Genomic DNA, 22,983 nt, shown 5'->3' with positions numbered 1-22,983 from the left:
GAGGTTTTTAACAATATATCATAAATTGTACTTGATTTCATTGGCTACAGAGTTATAGCCAATTAAATTTTCAATTAATGAAATATTTTGATCTTACAAGGGGATGGCACATCGGTTCAAATTCGATTTCATTTCCTCTTTTTAACCTTTTTTTAAATTTAAATATATTGATTTATTATTAATTACTAACCTGTGGTTGTAAAAAATGTTTTAAAATAAATAATAATTTAATAATAACAATAAAAAAAAATAATACGGAAAAAACAGAAGTTATTAGTGAAGTAAAATTTTATGTACTTTTAAAAACGTGTATATGTAATTTAATAGGTATACAAGGAAGTCATGTTGTGTCCACATGGGTTTTTTTTTGTTTTTTGATAAACGAAATTACAAAATAAATTTATAAAATAACAAAAAATAAATAAACAAAAAACATACAACAAAAATGAATTAACAGTCTAAATTTTAAAATTTACTGAAGAAAACTGTGTAGCTAACTTACACGATGTTATAAGTTAGCAACTCGAAATAATATTAAACATCAATAAAAATGTGTAAAAATAAAATCACTTTTGTCACATTTAATTGACTCAAACCAAAAATAAATTTTATATGACAGGGAAGTTTTTTTTATTGATATTTTAACGCAAAAAGAGTATAAACGAATGATATTTATACTTTAATTAATATGAACAAATAACAATGAACAAAGCTAAATTTCCTTTGTAAATACGAGTACAAATATCTTATAAGAAAAAATTTAACTTGAATATTACACCAATCAATATTAAAATATTTTTAACTGAAAAATAAAACCAATACTAGATACATGTTACAATGTAACTAAAAAAAAAGAAAAACAATACAATTTAGTATAATAATATTAAATTTCTTTAGTGGAATATTATTAGTTGCTTATAAAAAAAAAAGCAAATTTGAAGTATTAAAAATTATACAGCGTAGTTTTTAGATATAATATTATTCCAGAAATAACTAAATGAATATATCTGTTATTTAATAATTTTTATTAGTGAATACAAAACCAAATGAATAAGTGTACAACACTAATTTCCATAAAATTTTACCAGAACGAGTAAAAGTTCACGTTAAAAGGGTCTGCAATGCGTTAGTTGTTTGTAAGACTTCTGAATAAATGTAATTCTAACTAAATTTGAAGAGAAAAACGACTTTTACCGAATTTAAAGTGGAAAAATATGTTAATTCAAAGTCTAGTGAAGAAAAGTAAAACGAGAATAAAACCAAGAAATGATTACCAGTAGTTATTTTGAACAAATGAAATGATACCGAAAGATATTTATTGTAAGAAAATGCTTCGGAAATTAATTAATTAAAAATCAATCTCCTTCACTCTGCTTATAGTTTTTTAAAAATATAAATAACATTAAACAGGATTATTTTTATAAACGAGATAACTTAAAAATAATTTAATGAATATTAAAATTTATCATGGTATTTTTTACATATCATCATAAATTAAGAGGTAAATATGGAGGAAAATCGAAGAGAAAATGACACGTGGATGACTGCAGATGGCGCACAATATTGTAAGGTTAACTGCTACGGAAGAAATTAGACGGGCATAAATATAGCCAACTATAATACATATTTATGTGTGTGTGCGCGCGCGCGTGTATATAATGCAGAGTTTGGTATATTTTTGTTCAGAGTAATTTCAAGAACTACTAAACATTGTACAAAACTTACACTGTTTTAATACTTATTTCGTGAGAATGTCATAAACTATATTTTAATTAGGTAACCAGTCTCCCACCCAATTTTACTCCGTTTGGGATGCGTTCTTAATAATTACATTAATAAAATAAATAGATAAATAAAAATCGATTAGAAAAAGCATTTATTATCATCCATTGAATTTTTAAAATCTGATTTTGTAGAACCAGAAACGTACTCATAAAGTTTGAAAAGATTTTAAACTCCTCCCGTAACCTCCTACCAATCTCCAAACCTATTTACTTTCATAAAAACTTAAAAGTACTGCTATATTAAATATTTACTTCCCGCCAGTATACGATAGCTACATTAAAAGGGAATGTATGGTAATCATGTACGGTACATGTCCTTTTCTTTCCGCTCTTCCTCCATATTCTTAATTTATAATGATATAAAGAAAATATCATAATAAATTTTAATATTTGTTCAGTTATCTGTTACTTTTTAAACCCATTTATTAAAATAATAATGTTTATTTTTTTTAGAAGTATTTATGTTTTAAGTTCCAACTAAAATGTTTTGGTTAAAAAAAATACTAAAAAATCTGATAAGAAAGTTGTAATACTTTCCTGGCATTGGTTATTTATTATTATATAGTGGAAAAATAATTATACACGAAAAAAAGTTACCCAAGCTTTCTTTTTGTCGGATGGGGGTAATTTATGATGAATGTTATTATAAAATTATCATTATGCTAGCGTGCTCCATCGTGACCTCGTCCACAATATAGATGTAGCTTCATTCGCGATGCTTTTTTAATAGCAAACTTATTTTTTTTTAAATAAAAAATATTTAATCAACAATATTATATTTAGATTTTCATTAAATTCTGATAAAACGGTAAATAAAAATTTTTATGAAAAACACTGAAGGAATATACTCCTTTTTATGAATGAATTAAAATAGTTTAATATAAAAGTCCAATAAAGATAAACAAAAAATTTGTTACAATCCCAAATCTAGCATCCCCATCGCGGCTTCGCCCGTGGTCTATGGTTACTTGTGTTTCCCATCACGATCAAAGGATCACGACTCGCTTCGCTCTCCCGTCCCGTTTTTTCCAGTTTCCCTTTTCTCTTTCCCTTACTTTGCTTTCCTCTTCCTCTTCTTCCATTGCCATTGCCATTTCCCTTTCCCCCTTCCTTATTTCTTTTTTCCATTTTACCTTCTTCCCTTTTACCTTTTTCGATTTTTCCTTATTTTCCTTTTCTGATTTTTCCCTTTCTCCCTTCTTCCCCGCGCGTAAATCGGTCCAGTAGTTTTTTAGTCTATAGCGGATACACATATCAGAAATATTGCAATGGAATCGTAAAATATTTAGTGTAGCGTATGTTGCTTTTACGTCCAACAGATAACGCTGTTAACACGAAATTTAGTTTTTTATCGATTTGAACCCCTTAAAATCAAAATTTGGCAAAATCCTTTCTTAATGCTCGCATACTTAAAGATACGAAGGTACCCTGAAAATTTCAAGTATCTACCAATAATAGTTTTGGTTGTACGTTGATTATGAGTCAGTGAATCAGTCAGGACATTCTCTTTTACATAAGAGATGTTTACATAGACGAAAAAAAATTAAAATTAAAAAAATTTGTATTCTTAATTTTTTTTGCTCCCTGCCACCAAAATCATCTTCCAAGAAATTTTTTTGATCTTCTACTTCTACTATATTAAATGGAAGGAACTAAAAAAATCCACTGATAAATGTATATATAACCAATACAAAGTTACCTAAGATTTCTTTGTTTGTGGTGGGAGTGAACTATGATGAAATTTTATTGTAATATTATTATTAAAAGTTGATTATTTAAACTTTTAATATTATTAATAGTTTTGAAACCAAAAAAGTTTTAGAAAATTGAAAAAACTATATTTTAAAAATATGATCGACTTCCTCACCCCTAATATTCCCCCAAAATATTTGTTTTAGGTCGCCTGCACTTTTACTAAGTCTAGGAAGATATTAAAAAAAATTCGGTTAAAAAATATGCAATCGGTAAATAAAAAAATTGTTTTTCGATTTTTGAGGAAGAAAAAAAATTATTATTTTTTTTTTAAATAAGAAAAGCATGTACCGTGTACTGAGCTTAATAAAAAGAGGTGTTATATTTGTAAACTCTTGAAATAATTGACTTCCAAAAAACCCCCCTGGAAACATTTACCCTAAAATTTTACCAAAAAATTTCTCGATATATGCTAGACTCAGTACAACATGTTGGGATGTTGGCATCCACCGGGAGGTCCCACGTTGAGCCGGCCATGGAACTTATTCTGTCTTCTTCCATCTTCTTCTTCTCCTTGGTCTTCTCCAGGTGGTGGTCGACGATGAATTGTATTCAATCTCGCAGTGCACGATCTTTTATTGGAGCCTGAGAGTGGCGGAGCTGCGCGCCGCTATGGTGAGAGAACTACGCGGTCATCTGCCCGGCGGTAGTGTTGCTTGTATTAGAGCGTCCGTATACTGTGCGCCAGTTGCTATACCGTGTTCACCCGCCGATATTAAATTAGGCATATATGTGGTAACAAAATAACATAAAATCCATATTGTGAAGAAGAAATTGATATCTACTTGCTCCAAATGGTTCATGCCACTTTGATTCCACTCAGTTAACAAAACTTAAATAATAATGTTACGATTTTCAAACAACTGCTTTTTTTAAATTTATTTTATTATAAGACATGAAAACAAACAATTGTGTACCTCAATATAAAAACAGTCTTATAAAAAAAATAATCTAAAATAAAAATAATTGATTATTAAGGAATTAAAAAGAGCAGAAAGGATCTGAATATAAAAGTTATGTTTAGTGAGACTAAAAATATAATTTTTATATGAAACAAATTCTGGAATTCTGCACAAACGTTTTCTGAGACGGTTAATATCGGTAATTTTTTTACAACTTAAAATACTACCATCAGTATTTGTTTAAGTAGTAATCATTCCTTTTTACAATCACGCTTTTTCTTTACGATCTCACTAGCATCACCAAAATGTTTCCCAATCTCAAACTAATGATACTTTGGCCACATGAAGAAAAATAATATAAGATTACGAGTAAGATGAAGGGAATAATCTGCTTGATAAACTATTTCTGTGTTTAAAATCTTTGTTTCATAGTAACAAGTCACGTATTCAAGCAGATAAAACTCTCATTCTAACTTTATAGGATTGTACCATTAACAGATTAGTAAACTATACGATGCATACTGCATTATTCCAGTAAACACCATCTTCCTCCTAACCACCTACTATAGTGTAATACATCTTTTTCTTGCGCAAACAAAGAAGTTATATTAATAAACATATACACTATTAACTATAATAGATTAGTTATTAATGTTTAATACTGAAACTAATTTCGATTTCTTGCAGATTTTGGATTCATTCCAAAAATAAAATACATGCAATTATAATGTGTTTATAAATGGTAGAGTGTCGTGTTTAAATTAGACTGGTTAATATAAGTTAAAATTTTACGAAAATAGCTAATGTAAAACTAAATTGAAATAATAAACATGACTGCAACCTAATGTTTAGTATTTTGAAAGAGAACATTTCATCATTAGTAACGTAATTTTAGTATATTTACTTTTGCAATCTTATTGACGTATGCAGTAAGAAAAATATATAATATTTTAATAATACACAGTCACCTGTATTACGAACATAATTTAATAATAATTTTTTAGTTAAGTTTTATTTCATGCAAATTATATAAACACAAAATTTGTTTGTCTATCTTCCAGGTATCACTACAAAACGGCTAATCCATTTTAATAGTATTGCAGGTTGATTTGGTTTTATTTTACATTTAAACTCAAGCTACATAGTATTTAAAAACTAAATATATTGGCGGACGTCGTTGCTCTTTTGATTAAGAAACGTTTTTTCTTAATTTCTTCTTTAATGTTTTTTAAGTTCAAAACTAATATGAACATAATTTTTTATTATATTTTTAAAATTTTTTATCTAAAACATTTTTTCATTAAAAATGACGTTTTTATGATAAGAACTATTAAATTCTGATCACGTACAGGGTTTACCGTAAATTTTTCAGTACGACTCGAATATCATTCTGATGGGGGATTTTGATGAATAATGATAGATCTGCTGTATAAGTCAAGTTTAAATTACTGCGATGACTGTACTGATAAATTTACTCATCGCTTACTTACAGGAATGACAGTTGTAGCAAGTTAAATGTACTATCACAAATACATATTAAACATTCATGAGAATGAATTGTTTCCGAATGTTAACTAAATCTATAACGATAAAGTTAAATTTCATTTTTTATTTATTATATATATTTTAAATAATTTTTGCCTGTTATAGTCTTTTAATAATTATTGCGTGAAATTCCATCTCTTGTTTTTAAGTTAAATGTAAAAAAAAAATTACAAGTGAAGCCGAAACACTACTGTGTTTCGGCTTCATTACTATTACTGAAAAACCTGTTCGTCATCAGTAGAAAATAAAGATATTAAAAAATTATCGTATTCAAGGTAATTTGTATGACCAGGAAAAGTCTGTTGATTCTGAATTAAGAGTCATATACCCGAATTATCGCATGAAAATCAACAGAGTGGCTACTAATTACGGCAAGAGTTTCGTTATTAATACTTGGATAGCTAGATGCAAAAGTAATCGATGATTCTCTGTTTCAAATAAATACAGTTTAATTAGTTTTGAAATACCGTAAAAACTGTGTTTTTTTATCGATTCTGCAAGTGCTAAAGACGAGTAATCTGATTACGATATTGTAATTTTTCGTTTGTTTGAATTGAAAATGAGAAAAAAATAATTATTAATACTGTGAAAAATTATAAGTTATTAATCAAAAAAATTATTTTTAATAATAAATAATACGTAATATTAAAAAAAATTATGAAAATACACCACTAAATTACTCGTTCTTTTTCTTTTATTTTTAACAAACTTTTTATAGTATTTAATATATTTAAAAACCGCAGAAAATTTCAAATATTATAATTATAAACTCAAAAGTTAAAAACTAACCAAATCGACGTCCAAACTTTGCATTACTTTTAAGAGTAAAAAATCTCAACGTTTACGCTGAGATTTTTATAACATAGTTTTTAATAATCGCTGCCATATACTACGTAAAACATGTTTATATAGACTAAAAATATTATGCTAATGCCGAGAGTTTCTAGATAAGTAATGATTCGAGCGGCTTAGTGGTTTTCATGCTGTAAATAAATATGAAAGTCCGCTACGTGTCAATTTTGTCATCACTTCTGAACGTCTTTTCTGTTTTCATTAAAATTACACATAAATTGATTCGATCTTGGCCTTGATTCAAGCTTTAGCTACATAGCATTTCAAAAATATACCACCGCCTTCATGCTTAGAAAATGTATTTCTCTTTTTTATGGACCCGCCGAAGCTATCTGTAGAATTTCTATTATGAAATTATTTTACAAATTTTGATTTAGCCGGCATCATTCGCAAAATTAAAAAGACAATAACGTAGTTATGAAAATCCATAATTTTACCATTTTTTAAACAATATTAAAATTTTAACGAATTTAAAATCATGTTTCTTTACTATTTTAGATTATAAAAGTACACTCTGTTTTGTTTTATTTATACAATTGAGAGAATTATTATTATTTTTAAAAAGCTTCCAGCAATAAAATTAAAATTTACGTTAAATAAATTGTTTTTGTAAAATATTTTCTTAATTATTTCAAATATAAATAGGATGTTTAATTTTAATTTTCTCTGACGTTTTCTCGTAAACTACGCACAGTTTTAAAAATTACCTAAAAAAACGCTACTCACAGTGGAGGGGGACACCTCATGGTGACTTTGGAATTGACCTTGACCGTTATTTCAAGGTTAACATGATTTTTACATATGGAATTATCTATTTTTGACCTCACTAAAAAGCTAGAAATGAAAAGAGCAAAAAATTTTACATTGGAATATATTAGTCACACATATGACCTTATTTACTCGTATATATGTCAATCTATTAAATGTATATGCGAAAATTTGTGGCGGTTCCGTCTGTTTCTAACTGCAACACGCGAGAATCAACCGATCGATTTCTTTCAAATTTTCAGCAGATATTCATGTTATTCCAGGGAAGGTTTTAAGCCAAAGATCGAGGCCTTAGGGGTGAAGTTGTGGATGCTTCCTCTTACAACCTAATATCGATTTTCATTTCATTTTTCGGCGTAAAAATTATAGAATATGCGTTTTATAACATATCTCGAGGTATAGGGTGTTCTAGGGTAATGGAAACGGGAACCAAAAGGGATATATTCGTCTTCAGCAGGAGGGTATCAGAGCTTCTATGTGAAGAAGAAGCTAACCGTTGGAGGAAGAGAGTTTTACACGCTTTAATTGTTATTTATCAGTGAAGGTCTCCGCTGTGTTTGTTATCAGCGAGGAAGGGCGAGTGAAGGCAGCCCTGATCGGCTAATATATATATATATATGCATGCGTACAATTTTGTAAAACATTTTCATATATATTAGTTATATTTGCATCGGATAAAAAAATTCACACTTATTTAAGCAATTGTGGCGAGTCTGTATGAGCTGGAGCCCATAATTTTTACCTATTAGAAAAAAATGAAAAATAATATTTGTTTATTTACAAAATGATTTGTCAATCAAGGTGAGAAATCAAAATAATGATTTAAATGTACAATTTTTAGAAAAAATTAACTAAAGAAGTTATTGTACTGTTAACTTGTTTTAATCATTTTCATTAAAAATTTCATCAGAAAAGTACGATGAAGAAACATCTTCTCTTTTAGGGAAACAGTAATTACCCGTTCGAAGACGAGTTTGTATAAATAATATTTCGGTTTATTTTTTTAGTTTATGAGCACACACACACACACACACACACACACACTCTCTCTCTCTCTCTTTCTTATGGACTTATACCTGAAAAGTCTCTTTAATCAGAGTTAATGTGGACCATGATTTTCTTGATATAATAAAAAAAAATATCGGATTACTATTAAATAATAAAATTATGTGTAATGAAATGTGGCTTCCATTGGTATTATGTGATGTTTAAGATACTGCATTTGCAGTTATACACAGAAATCACACTTACTCCGGAATTGCGGGCTGTATTAGCAAGATTGAGTTTCTAATTTAATAGTCGCGGTAAGAAGTGTTTTAGTTTACAAACTTAATACTTGCCAGAAAGCGTACAGTATACTAAAATCAGAGGTAAAGGTTTAAAAGTACTTATCAAATTAAAACTAGAACAAAAAAAACAAATTCTTTAGGTAACAGTAAACAAATAATTAACTAAAGAACCATAAATACTAGACATAGTTAATTAGGTTATAAAATTATAGTACTAGCATAACACGCTACAGAATATAACAATTTTAAGTCTATTTGCAAAAAAAAAAAGATTACGTTGACAATGAACAGTAATAATTTATTTATGATAATTTCTTTTTAAAATCACTGTAAAATAAAATGCAGAAGAATTGTACTGCCGAAACTGTTGCTTTATTCAATTCTACTAACTATAAGAATAAAAATTTTTATGAAGGCAAACATTTACAATCGTCCTACTCGTTTATTTATTACTAATTTGATGTCAAAAGGAATGCGTCGATCCAACGCACAAAACATAGAATATGAGCCATTCGTCTTCACATTCCAGTGCTCCTCTATTCTCTTCTTTAAATGTTTGTACAGGTTCGGTTTTCAGCCCCATGTCAAGCACCTTGGCTTATAGTTTGAACAAGGAGAGCTGTTCAATAAACATATTAAGGAAGTGTCGAGCAAGACGGAGCGTGTGATTGGAACCTTAAGCCGATTAATGGACACCAGATGGGGCCCTCGAAGAGAAAAAAGAAAACTGCTCATGTCTGCTGCAACGTCGGTGTTGTTATATAAGATACTGGCGTGGTTTGCTGCCTTGGACAGAAAGAAACACGTCAGATGTCTGACATCGACATAGCGAAGAGCCGCGCTGAAAATAACATGTGCGTACAGAACGGTGTCTGCAGGGGCGGTGGGAGTACACGCTGGGGTCCCCCCGATTCGTCTCAGAGCTTATAAGGCGATATGAGGGAATGACCAAAGAAGATGCGACGGCACTATTATCTCAAGAATGGCAGGAGGCATGTGACACGGCGACGAATGGTACCTGGACGCGCAGACTCATACCCAGGTTAGAGCCATAGCTGTAGAAGGGCATGGAGAGGTTGGATATCATGTCACACAGTTGCTCTCCGGTCACAACGAATTTGGGGAATATCTCTACCGATTTGGTAGAAGGCATATATTGCGGCTTGCAGGACGCCTCCTAACATACTTTATACTTTTTTTGAATGTCCTCGGTGGGATGGGACCAAGTTAAATTTTAATCTCGAATGGGTGACAGATGAAACCGCTATCCCGTACATGTTGAAGGGTTTAAGGTAATGGCAAAAAATGGAGAAGCTGACTGCAGACTAAATCCTATAGAGGAAGTAAATGGATTACAGAAAATGGGGGGCAAACTGAAGTCCGGTTGGAAGTCGTGGGGAGGAAGGACAGCTCCCTGCTGACCTACCATTTGTCCATGCTTGCACGGGTGGGCGACAGTGAGGAGACTCGGGGACTCCCAATTCCTCGGAAAAAAAAATGAAGAAAAAACCGAGTCCCGGCGGATGTGGCGGGGTCCCGGGCACGGCATAGCCGGGCCCTGTTACTCCCGCCTCTGAAGTTAGAGGCGAGCAAATTAAAAAAGAAGATCCAGAACCGGCGGGCCGACCTGCCACGCCGGACCTAGGCAGGCGGGGAGGCCCGTTAGAGTCGCAAGGACACGCTCCTGGAAAGAGTCATGTTTGACTGCAGATCCAGTCCAGGGATGTATGAAAACACAAAAAAAGATTCGATTTTCAAAAACCGAGAGAACGCTGGTCTATCAGGAAGACTATACAAAAGTAATTTTGTAGTGATAAACTACAGTATCAAAAAGTAATTACCGTTTTTTGTATGTTATCAAAGCTTTTACATTTCTACTTGTAAATAACGTAAAATTGATTACATTTTAATAAAAAAATAATTTCATTACATTAATAATAATAATTTTATAATTAATAATTTTTATAATTTTATTACATTTCAAATGTTTGACTGCGAGGAATATGGATATCAAATTTCGACATATTTAATAAAAAAAGTAAATAATGTATTTAAAAAAAAAAAATTGAAATAATTTTAACCGTAAATCATAAAGCTACACACGACATTAAAACTAATTAGTACTATCTGCTGCATTATTAATATATGCTGTTCTATTGATATATGCTGATATATTCTATCTGTTGTAGCTACCGAACAGTTTTTGTATTGATAACCGAATGCATTCTAGCACATTGAGCGATTATTGAGACCAAACTGTGTTTGTATTAATTTACTAAAAAACTGGTTATAAAAACGGATTGTTTATAACTCTACAAACGATCACTTAATAAATTATATGGCTTTGTTTACGCATTGTAATATGAATAAGACTGTACAATAAACCATAACCAATATGAATAAGACTGTATAATAAAAACCAGCGTTATTAAATAAATAATAAATAAGTCATTAAAAAGAACTTTTCAAACTTGCAACAAACATTTATATTCTATCTTCAATTAAAAAAATATTATTATTATCTCACTAAAATATATGATATTATTATTATTATTATTATAGACATGATAAAAATTATAAAAGACATGGTAAAGATTTTTACTGAATCATTACTGAATAATGTGTATGTAGTAATACATCTTACATTATTACAGTATATTTTTAATATACACTGAATGTACTGGCGACTGTGAATAGGAGGAGCATTTAATAGTGCTCATGATCAAACCAGTGCTATCAGAAATTCAATCGATCTGTATTAAGTTTTTAGTTTACAAATTTATATAATAATACAAATGTGTTATGATTTCATCATTATTAGTAATAACAGATTACAGTTACATGATTAGTTATATAGTAAAACTAAGTACTTATTTATTTTATATAATATATAATTTAATATTTTTACATAAATATTTCAGAACATAAAATAAATTAAAAAAAAAAACCATGGCTTTTCAAAACAATTTGAATAAATCATATCTAAAGTTTAATATAAGAATGATGTATACTGTATGTTGTAATAAAATTTATCGCTCATGTTATATACGCTACCAGTAAAACTAGAATATTATTTTGAGGTATAATAAAGAGAAACGTAATAACCATTAAATTCGCATCGTAGAGAAAATAAAAAAGTAATAATATTACAGTGTTAAAGTGCAATCATATAATATGTAATGTCATTTTGATAAAATATTGATAATATCTAAAAAGAATATTACGTTTCCTCCCTTTATTTTTATATAAAAGCAATAAGCGAAAGATTAAATATTTTACTAAATTTATTAGAAAAATTTATCTCACAGTAGAAGTCGTTAAAGTGGCGATAATTTTATTTAGTTTAATCTCGAATAACATTAAATAGTTGCACTAACCAACAACACGATATTATAAAAAAATAAACAGGTATTAACAAATATATATACAGGTACATTGATTGAGTAACTGGAGCCTCTCAAATATTATCTACTTGGTGAAGCCTGATCTTCGCACAATCAAACACTGAATCTTAATGATTGTTTTCCAATGTATATATAAGAGCTGCCAAAGTATTGGATGATTTTCACGGCTGTTAGTAATAAAAATTAAGAGTTGAGCCAAAACACAAAGAACAGAATATATATTTTCTTAAAGGTAGGGAATAAATTTTAAGAAATCATTTCTTAGATGAACAGATGAAACTTAACAAATTTTTTTAAATAAATTTTTCTGTAAATCTAACGTCAATTTTCAATAAACGCTAAAATAAAAAAATAAAATTTTCAAAAAACTTTTCCGCAGTTAAGGTCAACAATTTAAAAAAAAATTGTACACATTTCTTGATAACTCTGTAAATGACGTATAAACTTTAAAAAAACTTTTGAAAAATATTTAGACCAAAGTAAGATAGAAAAATGATAGATAAATAGATATAAAAGTAAGATATTTTCATTTTAAGAAGTGGGGATTGATTTTTTTATTTTATTATTTTTATGCATTTTAAGTAACAAATTTGATTTTATGAATTTTTCTCTAAAACTGAAAAAAATCGAAATTGTTTTTTTTTAAATATGCCTATCCTTTAAACAAATAACATATTGAAATATTTGAGGCAAATTGGAAAAAAATCGGTTCGGTCAATCCTGAGATATAAGGCTAAAAGTAGTGTAACACGCATACGTACGCAGTTACACACATAAATATATTTTTTGGCCTAGATGAAGTAATTGGACCTTAAAACGTAAAGATCTGCAAAAAAACCCCGATATCTCAATTTTGACATGATCACTATACTTTCCCCTTTAATGTGGCTATTCTAGCTATATTCGCGGGATAAGTAATATATATATATATAAAATAGATTCTCTACCTCAGCAGTATGCCAAATTCCAGCAATTTGGAACTTAAATTGAAAACATAAAGTTCCTCTATTCAGTTTTATGCTTTAAAATATGGTTTGCATCGAAATACTGAAGTAAATTTTTTGTAGAATTCACATTTAGCACGTTTGCAAAAGCTTTAGTTATTATTCAACGCGTACAAATCCCTGCTTATCCTGTTTCAACCTTTTAGGAATGGCTAAAAAGAAACTTAACTTTTTCCTGGGGTTTGATTTATTTTCAGTCAAATTCTGGCTTCCTTTACCAATGGATTGCAAAATATAAGGCAGCTATAAAAATCGACTTGAACTTAACAATACGTCGACTTGAAAATTCGATTTGAGTTGAATTATCTTACAATAATTCAAAACTCAGATAATGGTAAGTCAGACGATATCATTTTATCTTTTTTTAAATTTCTATTAAGAATATAAATTTTTTTTTTATTACACGACTGCCCAAAAAGGAGTGTAAAGTTTTTAGGGTGTATGTATATATGTATGTTCTACTGTAGCAGCTCAACGGCCGAATCGATTTAGATGCATGATGCGCGTTGGAATTGAAAGAATCAATGAATTACGGTAGTAAAATTTATTAATTTATTTTATAATTATTATTACTGTTATTTATTGTTTATAAACATTTTAGAAAAATCTTATGATTTTTTGACGGTCAGTATGTTCGGCGATGTATGTAATCATGTTCTTTATTGCTGAACATTAACTAATAATCCCTCTCTTTTATTTAGCGAGTTAATCGAAGTGTTAACTCAATTATTATTGGTTGTTAAAAACATTATGTTTCTATACTATATAACTAATGAGAAAAGCTGTCTTGCCATAATTTTACGGCAAGTTGTTATTACAATTTAAACCAACAAAAAAATGTTAGGAAATAAATTAAAAAAGTAACATTAATAATTTCTTTTAGATAGAAATTTATCCGGCTTAATTTTGCAATAATTTTAGAATGACATTGTAAATAAAATTAATAATCTCACGTATGAGAGACGAGGTTTCCGAATCGTTCAGAAAGAAGCATTGAGATGCGTGTTATTCAAAAACGACTCAATCATCTATAGATTTTTTCAAATGTATCAGTTGATAGATCAAATGATCAATTTTATTCATTAGTGTTTTTATACGACTGCCCAAAAAGGAGTGTAATTGTTATTGTTTATATATGTATGTATGTACGTTTGTTTCACCGTAGCAGCTCAAAGGCTGAACTGTTTTAGATGTATGACAACGTGTTGGAATCCTTACGTTACCGGGAGTGTAATTATATATATGTTTAAATAGGTTTTTAAAATTTGAAAAAAAAGATATACAAAATTCTCACCTGCACGCTTTTCAATTATCCTAGATTAAAGAGCAATATTTGTCAACAATGTTTTTTTCGGCAGTCGTGTTTTTAATTTTTGATATTTATCTCTTGTCTTAATCTATTACATTAATTTTTTAATTTAAATATTTACATCAAAGAAATAAAATTGTAAGGAAGACATAGTGTTCCAAGTTTTTTTCGGGTATTATATTTTCAATTCCATTCTACGAAGAAATTATAAAATCTATTTTCTCCAACATAATCAAAGGGTATAGAAAGTAATAAATAAATGTTTTATTTTATATTCAGCAAACTATACAAATATGTTTGTACATATTTCCCCGGAGAATATTTATAATAAAGGGGAAACTATAGTGATCACGCCAAAAATGAGGTATCATATTTTTTGAAACTTTATAGAGTCCAACTTTATTCATGTAAACAAAAAAAAAAATATACTCATGCGCACTGCTTTTGGCCTTCTTTCTGAGGACTGAAAAACCAATTTTCTTTAATTTGGCTCAAGTATACCTGCATATGGGGCAAGGATCATATTAATTTTTTTCAAAATTCGTTCAGAGAGTGAAGAGGTACTGCGGGAAAATCAATTTCGATTTTAGAGAAAAATGTATTTATGCAAATTTGTTACCTAAAATGAATACATACGTAATCCAAATATTTTTCTTCAAAAAATCAACCCCCATTTTAAAATTGACATATATGATTTTTATTCTCTTTCTCTACCTCCCTTCCGTTTAAATACTTTTAAAGATTATTTGAAAGTTTATATTACATTGAGCTACCAAGAAATATCAACAATTTTTTAAATTATAGACTGCGGACCTAAAATGTAGAAAATTTTTTATTTATTTTAACCTTTATTGAAGGGGGTGTTAGATTTAGAGAAATCTTTATTCAGAAAATTTGTTAAGCTTAACCTGTATATGAATATTTCTGGATAAGGCTATAAATTTATTCCCCCTTTAAAATTAATGCCTTTTTGGCTCTAACTGTTTTAACGTTTATTATTAATTTTTTTTATATTTTTCTTCAATAAAGGGCTATTAAAGTAGCCTACTTTTTTTCATTATTTTCATAAAAGTTATACCTATTTTTTCTGTATTTTTAAACAGTTCTCTTTTGAATTGTTCTTTTTTGTTAGGGATCACTTCTTTACAAATAAATTTTTTCTACAAAGTAAGCCCCTAAAATCAGACATCTTTTTATTCCAAAATTGGGAATTTTTACGTGAAATCTTATTTTAGTAATGATCATAAATAATAAAAAAACCTTCTTGAGAATTGGGCTACTAAATTTTTAAAAATTAGGAGAATATTTTTAGTATTTTGATCTCAACGTTAGCAAAAATATTATTGGTAAATATAAGCGATATTAAAACAGTCTTTTTAATACCGAAATATTGTGCAAGAACATATGACATATTAAGATTATTTTATTTTAGAATTTTTTCGATTTTATTTAGTAAAATTATTGAGTTCAATAATGTGAAAAAAATTTGTAATTGATAATTCCATTACGGTAATAAAAATTCACTGGAAGATGATAAACAACCTAATTTGAATGAGAAAAAATTAAGATATTTGAAAAGCAAAAATTAAAAAATAAATAAAGATTAGAATAAATGTAATTTGTAAAAATTAAGCAAAAATCCATTCTTAATGAAAGAGGAAAAATATAAAGTAAAACTTACTACGTAAAAGTGTTCATTTTAAAGTATATTTCAGCAAGTTGCCATCATAAGGAGGTGCTATTAATATCAACATCAAATTCACCAGAATTATATGCTTTGGAGACTAAATTCTTCATCCTCTTATAAATTCGAGTAAAAAAATAATAACAATACTCTACTTACTATATTACTATTATTATTATATTGTAATTACGGTAAAAATATTATTTAATATAACAAAGAAATTCATTATTAAAAAGTATAAATATTATAATAATAAATAAATACTAATGTAGCCCTATAATAAGGTTAGAGTACATTATCCCAATTTAAAAACTGTAAATAACCATTACATTTAACTTCAATACATATATAAATTACAACAATTCTGTTATTTAAACAGTTGTGAATGATAACATTCCTGCCCGTAGAATAAAAACCGATTCTACAATTCATTTGCTACACGTTCTGTAGTGCACACCGTAAAGACTCCTAGTTTAAATGGGCTTCATACGGAAACTTTGGACCAAGCGTGTACAAAACTTAGAATCAGGAGAAATCTTTTTTTAACGTTATAATTCAGTCTAATTTTAGTCTATTTTCGTGTCGGATAAGTCTCCAAAACTAATCAATAACACTATAAATAACACAAAGTTTTTCAGAAGTAGTTGCGTTAAATCCAATACGTCCGGTGTTTATAAAGTTTCTTCGGCGACAATTCGCAAGAAAACCATTCTCAATAATATTTTATTTGCTATTTTTAATTCACCATTCCAGTCGTATTTCAACAGGCGTATTTCAACAAGAATTTGGCCAAACTATAGTAAAATTGCCTTAATGAATTTTTATTTACAACTCTCCTTCGTTTACAAAATATATATTTATATATATATCAGTTCTCAAATGACTAACTTGCCATCTCTAGTCGGGGCAAATCATTGTATAATATAATCTCAAAATACAGTCACCCGATTCAATTTTGCACAAGAATAATCATTATTCTTTACAAGAATTCATGTAATCTAATTATCAAGCTGACGATCAGTTCGGGCCAAAAAAATCCTTTAAACGATTTTTTTTTTTGTTTATTTAAAATTATTAAGCTTTAGTTTGATATATAAATAAACAATCTTGATAAAATGTGCTATTAAGAAGGTGTATTGATAAGTAAAATTGAGAGGTAACCTGAATAATCCCCCAGTTCATAATGGTGATATTTAACGATATTCGTTGTATAATACTTTCTACAAATATACTTACACAGAAATACGATAAGTGATCAAGACATCATAAAATTTAGTATACTTGCTCGGACATAAGTAATGTTCTTTAATAGAGCAAACTAAAAAAAAAGTAATAAAATGTTAAAAACACAGATTTTTCGAAGTGAAAAATGTATATTAATAAAATAAGTGACACACACACACACAAATATATATATATATATATGTGTGTATATGTATATATATAGCTATATTTTTTTAATATAAATTAATGAAAGTTCTTAATCTAATTTTAATACTGATAAAATAATAAAGGGAAGTAATTCCCTTAATGAGTATTGTAAAAATAAAAATATATACATTCTACATTAAGGGGAAAAAAGGATTGTTTTATGACAGCAGGACGAGAAAGATTCGTGCGCCTGAAGCGGTACTCGAATTAAATGATGTTATACAACCGAACTCCTTTCCTACCACTTGGTACGACTTTCAACTGCTTCATCACGAATATCACTACAAAAATACGGCAGCTTACTCTAGGATAAATGTGACAGTATATACATTTTTTTATTTCTTTCTGTTTTTAATTAAAATGGGTAGAATAATTTTCTTATCGTTTGATAAAAGATACAATATTACTTTTACACATTATATTACTCTCAGTTCATCATCGACTTTAAACCATTGTTTTATATTCATGAAATATTTTGTAAACGACGACGACAAAGAAGAATTTATAAATATGTAAGCTACATGATGAAATTTTCTCTTAGTGATAAATTATTTCTTCCATTTTAAATTTACTTGCAAAGTAAATTTAAAATGCGATATGCATTTTATATTTATATGCATTTGTCTTGTTGTCATATGTTTTTAGTTAAAAGTTCCATCTAAAATAATAATTATACGATTAACCAAATAATAATAATAAAGAATTTAAAAAAAAGTAGAAATACGGTAAATTTTAAGCAGCAAGAAACCATTCCCACTCGTTATATTAATTAGACTTAAGGTTGCTATGGAAGAGTAAAACCAGTGTTGCCGTATTTAAATCTTATGCAGAAAAATAGATATAAATATTGATTTAAGTTACCTATAATTCTGATAATAAGATTTAGCTAAAAAATTAAAACGATTGCGTCGGTGCGTGGACACACGACAGAAACGAAGCTTCTTACGGAATATTATATGAATTTAATGTTATAAAATAACGTATACACAAATGATACAATTCTTTATTAATATATAAGAACTAACAATGAAATACATATATTATAAAAATTTGTATATATAAATATGTGTTGACAGTAACATAACTTTGGGTCGCTAGTCTACATGGATTTCTATTTTATTTTTATTAATAATTTTAATTTTGTCTTTAATTTAATTTTTTTTATTGATGACTTCATATTTTGTATACATATGAAATTTTTAATTTTAATTTATAATTTAAAATTTTGACTACAAAAAAATTAGTTTTATTCTGTTTTGATTTAATTGGAAAAGGATTTTTTTTTAAATTTTAAATCTCAATTTTAATTTTAATGTGCAATTTGCAAAGAAAGATTTGAAAAATTATAGAGCAAGTGATGATGCGAGGTACTCTCGAAAGCGCTCTTGCTTGGATTATGGAATAAGGTAGGTGTCATCGTATTTTATTTTATTTCATTAATTCTGTATTTGGGTTGATCGGAGTAATATAATATTATAAAAAATATCTGTTTAATAAAACAGAAAAATTTATTAACATTGAAGTTTAATCATTATTATAAGGTTTTTTTTTTTGCTTAAACTTCGAGTACACTGTTAGGCATCGTTTCAGAGGATGAGATGAATGATTTGTAAAGTGTGTGAAAATGCCATGCTTGATCAGGATTCGAACCCGGGACCTCCAGGTGAAAGGCCGGAGGTCTATTAAAATAAGTTGCAGCCATATTTTCTATAATTTATGGTCAGCTGTATTGCATTCGCATGCGCATGCGCGTATTTGCTAGCGCGGTACGCTCTTTCGTGGCGCTCGTTTTTCTCGTTGACTCCCCATCCCGAAGCCTGCGTTAAGAAGCTTCGCTTCAAAAATTTAAAACATAAAATATGACGTTTTAATTTAAGATTCTAAGTGATTCTGTTTTTAAAAATGATCTTTAATTATGATTTCTTTCTAACAGGATGATACTGCTTTTATGTAATTGACCCTATTGGAATACTTATAACTCTGAGATCATTTTAGTTGAAATAAATAAACATAAAAAGTTTAGTTTTTTAAACATTTATTTGTAATACTTTTTTTTGGCGAAATTACAGTACTTTTAGTATTAGCAACGATAAGTATTAGTAGTTTTAGTATTAGTACGATAAAGCTTATTGGAATACGAAAAATACGAAACATTTGTTTAAAATTTAAAAATCAAAATATATTTAAAAGGTAGATTATAAAACGTAAAAATTGAATTTTAAATATTTAGAAAAATAAAATCATTGCCTTGAAAAAACAATTCACTTAAGTAGGTGATTGCATAATAATATTAATGACAGTTGCAAAAGATAAATATTAAAAATTCAAAAATACGACTGCCAAAAACAATATTGCTCTGTTTAATATAGGATAAATATTAAAGGATATTTAAAGAGCGTGTGGGTGGTAGTAGTGTATATAGTCATTTTTAAAGTATAATTTTTTCAAATTTTTTAAATTTAAACATCTATGTATGTTTAAATTCTCTGTGTGTATATTTAATTATATAGCCTATGATATTTCCGGTATCGTATGGATTCCAACGCAGGGTCATACATCTAAATCAGTTCAGCCGTTGAGCTGCTACAGTGGAACAAACATACATACTACTTACTCTTTTAGTCTACATACATATTCCTTTTTACCCAAGAGGAACAGAAACGTTAGCGTATGCGTTTGGGGTAAGAGGGTGTATGTATGTGTTTACCATTTTCCTCAAAAAACTACTGGACCGATTTCGATAAGATTTTTTACATTATATAGGTATCACTTCAGAGCAGGTTCTTAGACATGTTTTACGGCTGTAAGCCGCTAGGGGGTACTGCAGTAGATGTGTTTCTCTAAAACGGCTGGACCGAATTTGATGTGGTTTTTTGCATTACATAGGTATCAGCTCACAGCAGCTTCTTAGATTAGTTTTATGGTTAGAAGCCGCCAGCGGGTGCTTCAGTAGATATGTTTCTTGAGTTTTTAAAAATGTTGATTTTATCACTTGTTGAGCAGTGATATAATAAATAAACAATTGCAATAAGAATAATTATTACGTAGTAAAATAATGTAGATTTCTTTTAATATTTTTTTATAGAAATCATTTAAGCAACTGAATTGAAATTAGGAGATTTATTGACGTATGAATCGAAACCGGTATTTATTATCCATTTTTAAAACTATTTTATTAAAAAAAATTCTTTTAAAACTGAATATATCTATTAAGGCGTTGAAAAAACAAAAACATAAAATTAATATTATATCTATACGCAGATATTTGAAGTTGTATAGCTCAGTACACATCTTATTATCATTCATACCTATTAAGAAATTATCCTCGTCCAAAAATTTTGATTGTCTATTTTTAAAAAATTCTCTGGGTGCAAATATCCTAAAAATAAATCACAAAATTCTGTGTGTGGATATATATATATATATATGTATGCACGTGCGTGTGTGTTGGATTTTACTTTTATTTCTATCTTGGAAATCTACAGTTATGAAATTTCGTTTGGGAATTAGTGTATAAGAGGATTATTCAATTAATGTCTTTAAAAATCAAATGAAATGGTGGAGAAATATTAAAGGTTGCAATATCTTGAAGGGTATTTGTCATCGATAATTTTACGGCAGCACATTTTTAAGCTTATCAGATACTCAAGTATTATAATAGGTGATAGAAACATTATCACTAAAAAGTTTTACAAAAAATATTTTCCGTAATTCTTATTAATTTTTAAATAATCGTCTTGAATTTTCCTCTGAAAGTAGACGTTATCAGGATGGAAAATGTTCAACCCTTATTAAATTACTAAGTTAAGGTTACTAAATAATTCAATCTAACCCCTAAATATTTAAATTCTAGAAATTATTTTTAATAACCTGTTTCTTAGATCTGTATTTTTTAGTTTATGAATTCATAAGAATTTTTATAACTTTTTGATGGTTTAACGAATTTATTTTTCATTTTTTAATTTCCCTGTTATGGCGATATATGCTGCGGTAGAAATAACAGGAAAGTATACAAATAGATAAAAAAATTTAAAAAAAATTGGTATTTCTTTACAAATAAAAATAAGTAAAAATAAAAAAATAAGAAAGTAGTCGTGAGGGGAATAACAATTATCTTCTTTGTCCTGCAGAATGGTTTAAATTTTAAGCTCTATGCAAATGACGAAAAAGTTCAGCAAGCGTTTTTTCATGATATTTTTGTTTTTATCGCAGACTTGAAGCAAATTAGCATACTTTAACGATTTGTTTTTGTTTTTGTTTGTACGAGTGTAATAAAAAAATGGCCAATTTAATTTTAACGCAACTTCTTGGATGAACGTAAACCTTAACTTGGATAATTATGATATAATGTTAATGAGCTATAAATTTTGTTTATAAAATTTTCATTCTACTGTTAATTAAAAATTTCCTAACTAATTCAGATAAATTTTACAACGTAAATAATAAAAGAAACAAATTTAATTAACTTTGTTTACACTAAATATTTTTTTAAATTTTATTTTATTGTTATTTTTTATAAAGATTTGAATGGAAGTTCAACTACTTCTAAACGAGCAAGTTTCTACTGATACATACGATCAGGATGGTTTTTAACATAAGGCTAAATTTAAAGGACCAAACAATGTTATTAAAAAAACTGAAAATACTTCAAGAAAAATTGTTTATATTCTAAATTTTTCCGCCAAACCACCGTACGTTTTTTTAACAATTTTACTCGTTTAACATTTTACGATGAAGTGTACAAAACATAAAAAATAAAAATTACTGAAAAGAGGAAAAAAAGCTGACAACAAATTTGTTGTACTTTCCTGGCAATGATTATTTATTTATTCTTATATAATATAAAAATAATGAAATATAAAAATAAAACAAAAAAGATCTTAAATTCCAAAAAATTGATATTTTTAAACTTTGATCGGCTCCTCACTTCCAATATTGCCCCAAAAGTATTTCATTGCATCACTTGCACTGCTAATATGCCTAGGAAGACTTAAGAAAATCGTTTAAAAAATATGCAAAAAAATAAAAAGGTAACTTTTTAGATTTTTGGGAAAGGAGGGAATTTTGGGGCAAAATTTAAAAAAAATGGTAAGAGAAGGATGCAAACATGTACTGTGCTTGAGAAAACTAACCCTAAAAGTTTACCAACAAATTGTCCCATATACATGAGTCTGTGCCAAAGATTTGATCAAAATCGGTTTATCAAACCAAAAGTTATTAAGCTTTAAACACACCAACACACGTACGAAAATTACATCC

At 28.2% G+C, this 22,983-nt stretch overlaps 1 protein-coding gene across 2 annotated transcripts in view; it reads right to left on the bottom strand.

Moving 5' to 3' along the window:
* Positions 1–22,983, bottom strand: part of LOC142325204 (uncharacterized) — a 188,519-nt gene that overhangs the window by 124,472 nt on the left and 41,064 nt on the right. The gene's annotated exons all lie outside the window — the stretch shown is intronic.

The sequence above is a fragment of the Lycorma delicatula genome, chromosome 5, assembly GCF_047948215.1.
Source record: "Lycorma delicatula isolate Av1 chromosome 5, ASM4794821v1, whole genome shotgun sequence".
Lineage (NCBI taxonomy): Eukaryota > Metazoa > Arthropoda > Insecta > Hemiptera > Fulgoridae > Lycorma > Lycorma delicatula.
This window is presented reverse-complemented; position numbering and strand designations above follow the sequence as displayed.